General features: G+C 38.4%; 1 protein-coding gene across 8 annotated transcripts in view; it reads right to left on the minus strand.

The window, feature by feature from the left end:
- LOC115210955 (arf-GAP with SH3 domain, ANK repeat and PH domain-containing protein 1) overlaps window positions 1-6,000 on the minus strand; it is a 340,392-nt gene that overhangs the window by 219,432 nt on the left and 114,960 nt on the right. The gene's annotated exons all lie outside the window — the stretch shown is intronic.

Below are 6,000 nucleotides of genomic sequence, written 5' to 3' on the forward strand. Positions count from 1 at the left end.
GGCTGGAAGCTCTTCCTAACGCCAACCACTCCGTGAATGTAGTAGGTGCCACCCGCACAGGTGCCAGACGGAGCTGGCAAACGGCCATGAACGGATGGTGCTTTTACGTGCTACATATCTTACTCGTTAATAAGTTCTGGCGGATTCAGATGTGAATCTAAAAGGAGGAAGTATCATTCAATGATGGAAAACAACCACAATCAGATACAAATCAACCATAATATATTAAGAATGACTAGGTATAATATGTGGAGGCGCAATGGCCCAGTAGTTAGGGCAGCAGACTCGCAGTCAGAGGATCGCAGTTTCGATTCCCAGACCAGGTGTTGTGCGTGTTTATTGAGTGAAAACACTTAGAAGCTCCATGAGGATCCAGCAGGGGGTGGTGGCGACCCCTGTTGTACTCTTTTGCCACAACTTTCTCTCACTCTTTCTTCCTGTTTCTTGAGTAACACTGCGATGGACTGGCGTCCTGTCCAGCTGAGGGAACACATATTCCACAGAAACCTGGAAACCAGGCCTGTGAGCCTGGCTAGGCTTGAAAAGGGCGACGTTTATCATTTTTAGGTATATTATTGTTTTGATCCATATTGTTTTGTGTACATCTTTGAATTACAAAATTAAAACTTTCCATCCAAATTTCATAGTAATTTATATTACATATATCACTAGATTAAAATTGGTTTCAAATTTTGGCATAAGGATTGCAATTTCAGGTGAGGGGCTAAGTTGATTACAGCAACCCCAGTGCTGAACTGGTACTTATTTTACTGGCCCCAAGAGGATGAAAGGCAAAGTTAACCTCAGTGGAATTTGGACTTGAAATGTTAAAACAGACAAACTGCTGCTAAGCCTTTTGCATAATGTGCTAACAATTCTGCCAGCTTGCCACCTACAGCCAGCTTAATATTGACAAAGTTATTTTACTAAATTCTTTTATTTTCAAAATCAATTGATAGAGAGACAATGTATTTTAACAGAAATATGATAAAGAAATGGTTAACTCAATTTTTTTTCTGAAGATCTCTTCAGACTTGTTTTAAATACTTTATACAAGAAATTACAAATAAATAAAGAAATATAAACAGCATTTCTAAAATTTCACAAGTAACTGAAAAGATAGGAATAAATCAGCAAGTGAATGGCAAAGAGCAAGAATCAGAACAATACATATTCATTCTTAATATATTCAGCAGATTTGAACATGAATATGCTAATCACAGTTGTATTAATAATGAATATGTATATCATCAATCTGATTTTTGCTGTTCATCATGCACATGACAATTTATTTTCGGTTGGCAGATATAATCACACAGCAGCAAATAATTTGTTTGCTGATAAGAGTTACAAACACTTATTAAATTCACTGTCTGGTCTAACTTTAGCTGAGGAGATATAACAATGTCAAAACACTGGAGTCCCAAAGTCTCCTTATGTTAATAAATCGAGTGAGTCATGAACACACATTCATTCGAAGGAAGTTGTTTTGCAATGAAGAAATACAATAGCAATTAACAAAGTCAATTCAAATCTGCCTGAATGTATCAAAAATGAATACATATGTTCTCGTTTGTCTTAAAAAGATAGGCTTTAAAAAGAAATGGATCAACAAAAATCAGCTGCAAAACTAGGTATTGCCAGGCTGTAATGCAGAAGAGAGGAAGTTAAACAAATACAGGAGTCTGAGCAGTCACTATCTGTTTGTGTCAGTCATTGTCAAGACCTCAGGTGTACTCAGCCCTGCATTGTTCATTTCCTCTGCAAAATAAGGATAACAGCAGCCTGTCTGAGAAATGAGCCCCCCCCCCCCCAAGATGTGGGGGCCATTGCAATGGATATCACTAGCTATTCTTTACAGTAAAGTCATTGCAATTATTATCCGCAAGGAGTGGCAGAAACAGCATTTGGACTGGGGTATACAATCTGTTACTTCCTCTCCCCATCTTTTTCTGCTTAATTCCCCACACCTTTTCTTCTTTTCCTTTTTTTGAGGGGTGGGGGGTCTGGATAATTTGATATTTTATTCTTTTAATTTTTTTATTTTTTTCTTGCTGTAAAAATATTTTGCTCAATATTTTGATAAATTCTTTTATCAGCAAAAATATATTCCAGCATAATGATTCTTCCCTCAAACATTGTAATTCTTTCAGAAGGTCGCACTTAGTCTATCAGGAGGTCACAGATCTCCCACCTCTGCGATACACGTTTTCAACATTTCGCAGACTTTTTATCAATAGACATCCAGCAGTTATTATATCAGACATATTTGATAATAACTAGATAAAATTGCTGCTATACTAAAGATACTATATTAGTAGATATAGATTAGTTGCTGTGCAAGGCAATGCTGTATCTTCAGGTATACACTAGTTCTTTGAGTAGATATTTCAGAGCCATTGACACCATGATTAATCTTCTAGCATGCATCCACATGTCTAACATTCCGCTTGTCATATTAAATGTGCCAATGAATTCATATAAAATGGTGTAACTTGCCTACGGCTTAATGCTTAAGCAATCTTAATATTAGTTTCAAGTTTTGACACAAGGCCAGCAGTTTTAGGAGAGGGGTAAGGTGATTACATCAAACCCAGGGCTCAACTAGTACTCATTTTATTGACTCCAAAAGGATGAAAGCAAGGCCAACCTTGCTGGAATTTGAGCTCAGAATGCAAAGATGGACAAAATGTCACTATACATTTTACCAGATGTGCTAATGTTTCTTATTTCTTTCCTGCCCACAAGGGGCTACATACAGAGGAGACAAACAAGGACAGACAAACGGATTAAGTCGATTACATCGACCTCAGTGTGTAACTGGTACTTATTTTAATCGGCCCCGAAAGGATGACAGGCAAATTCGACCTCGGCGGAATTTGAACTCAGAACGTAGCTGCAGACGAAATACGGCTAAGCATTTTGCCCGGCGTGCTAACAATTCTGCCAGCTCGCCGCCTTTATTATAATACTAATAATGCTAGATATGTTGAAATATTTATGCTAGATATGATGAGGTGTACATATATATAAATGTTTAAATGAGGAAACTCAGTTAATGTGCAAGTTTTCCTGCTTCCAAAAGGTCACATGTCAACACGGATGTATGACTTGTTTGAACAAAATAACAGCTGGTTTTATGACAGCTAGCTTCAACCAATTTGAATGCTAAAGATTTTTATATTACAAAAATTAAGTAGCTGTATTACAAGGAAAAAACAAGAAAGGCAAACTGAGTTAATCTGTAGAAAAGTGAAATTAACAAATAAGTAAATAAGCTGAAGTCAGATAAATAAAAAAAAAAGTAGACAAAAATATATATAAGTAGCATTGCTTATATAATAACCACGAGTGTTTGGTTCATCACACACAAACATATATACACATACATGTGTGCACATGCACATACATACAAGCATATTCTTATACTTTTTCTTTTGCTTGAGCCTTTAGACTGTGGTTATGCTGGGGCACTGACCTGTAGGGGTTAGTCAATCAAATCAACCCCATTATTTATTTGCTAAAGCCTGGCACTTATTATATCAGCCTTTTTTTGTTTTTTACTGAACCACTAAGATACAGGGATGTAAACAAACCAATACTAGTTGTCGAGTAATGGGAGACAAACACAAGCATGCATACACACACTCACATATGTATGTGTGTGTGTGTATGTATACATATACATTACATACACACACACACACACATACATATATATATATATATATATATATATATATATATATATATATATATATATATATATATAAGTATATAAGTACATATGCATGCATGTATATATATCTTGGACTTGGCTCAGCATTGCAAACAAAGATTACGGAGGTGAGTTTGCAAGCTTGCTGATGCCCAACAAGTCTAATTCAGGACAAATAGGTAATGGGTGTATACTCTTACTCTTTTTCACTCTTTTACTTGTTTCAGTCATTTGACTGTGGCTATGCTGGAGCACTGCCTTTATTTGAGCAAATCGATACCCAGGACTTATTCTTTGTAAGCCTAGTACTTATTCTATCCGTCTCTTTTGTTGAACTGCTAAGTTACGGGGACATAAACACACCAGCATCAGTTGTCAAGCGATGTTGGGGGGGAAAACACAGACACACATATATACATATATACGATGGGCTTCTTTCAGTTTCCGTCTACCAAATCCACTCACAAGGGTTTGGTCAGCCCGAGGCTATAGTAGAAGACACTTGCCAAGGATGCCACGCAGTGGGACTGAACATGGAACCATGTGCTTCATAAGCAAGCTTATTCATCATAGTTCTCCAGGTAATAACAGAAGAATTCAAGACAGGGTGCACCTGGGAGCTTCTCTATGCTGATGACCTTGCTCTAAAACCTGAGTCACTATCAGAACTAGAGGAGAAGTTTCAGGTGTGGAAGCAAGGTCTAGAATCGAATGGCCTTAGAATCAATGTTGCAAAAACCAAAGTCTTAATAAGTAAGAAGTCAGACAAACCACAAATCCCTTCAGGTAGATGCCCTACTTGATCTGTAGAAAAGAAGTAGGTAGAAACTCCATAAGATGTACCCAGTGTAAGCTATGGACACATAAGGGTTGCAGCAATATCAAAGGAAGGCTAACTGGGAAGATAGTTTTTGTGTGTGCCAGATGCTCAGGAGCAATAAACACTGAAAATGTGCAGAAAACAGCTTCCATCACATTCCAGGGGTCAAAACTACAAGTAGTTGATAACTTCCGTTACCTAGGTGACCAAGTGAAACATGGGCCATAACAGCTGAGGACATGCATAAGCTTGCAAGGAATGAAGCCAGTATGCTCTGATGGATGTGTAATGTCAGTGTGCATACCCGACAGAGTGTAAGTACCTTGAGAGAAATGTTGGACCTAAGAAGCATCAGATGTGGTGTGCAAGAGAGACGACTGCGCTGGTATGGTCATGTGCTGTGTATGGATGAGGATAGCTGTATGAAAAAGGGTCACACCCTAGAAGTAGAGGGAACCTGCAGAAGAGGTAGACCCAGGAAGACATGGGATGAGGTTTTGAAGCATGACCTTCAAACATTGAGCCTCACTGAGGCAATGACAAGTGACGTAGACCCTTGGAGATACGCTGTGCTTGAGAAGACCTGGCAAGCCAAGTGAGACTGTAACTGTGACATATGCCAGTGTAGCATAACCAGACCATTAAAGAGTACCCTTCAATCATTGGGCAATAAACTACACTTGCAAAGACCTGGTGAGGCAAGTCATTGTCGTGTTTGATGACAGTACCATCTGATTGGCACCCCTGCTAGTGGCACGTTAAAAGTAGCATTCGAGCATGGTCAATGCCAGTGCTGCCTGACTAGCTACCATGCCAGTGGCATGTAAAAAGCACCTTTTAAGCATTGTTGATGCCAGTGCTGGCGGACTGGTCCTGTACTAGTGGCATGTGAAAAGGACCATTCGAGCGAGGTCGTTGCCAGTGCCACATGAGTGTCTCCTGTGCCAGTGACACATAAAAAGCACCCACTACACTCTCGAAGTGGTTGTCATTAGGAAGGGCATCCAGCTGTAGAAACTTGCCAGATTGGATTGCCAGCCCCCAGTCAAACCGTCCAACACATGTCAGCATGGAAAGCAGACGTTAAATGGCAACGATGATGATATATATATATATATATATATATATATATATATATATATATATATATGTATGTATGTATGTATGTATGTATGTGTATGTATATATATAGAACCTTGCAGTACGAGTACCCCATTGTATGAGTAATTTGCTGTACTAGCCGAGTCTCGTGCAAATTTTTGTCTTGAAATACGAGCAGAAATTCACAGTACGAGCACATAAATCGTCCCATCTTTAAGGTAATTCAGTTAATAAAACCAGTTTAAAATATTTATTTTGCATTCTTTTTTTTTACAATTGTCATTTTACTTGTAACTACACCTTTTCCGTTTTAAAACCCATAAAAAATTATTTTCGAGTAGTTTTGTGGGGCTGGAACGGA

This window comes from Octopus sinensis, linkage group LG4 (genome assembly GCF_006345805.1).
Source record: "Octopus sinensis linkage group LG4, ASM634580v1, whole genome shotgun sequence".
Taxonomy (NCBI): domain Eukaryota; kingdom Metazoa; phylum Mollusca; class Cephalopoda; order Octopoda; family Octopodidae; genus Octopus; species Octopus sinensis.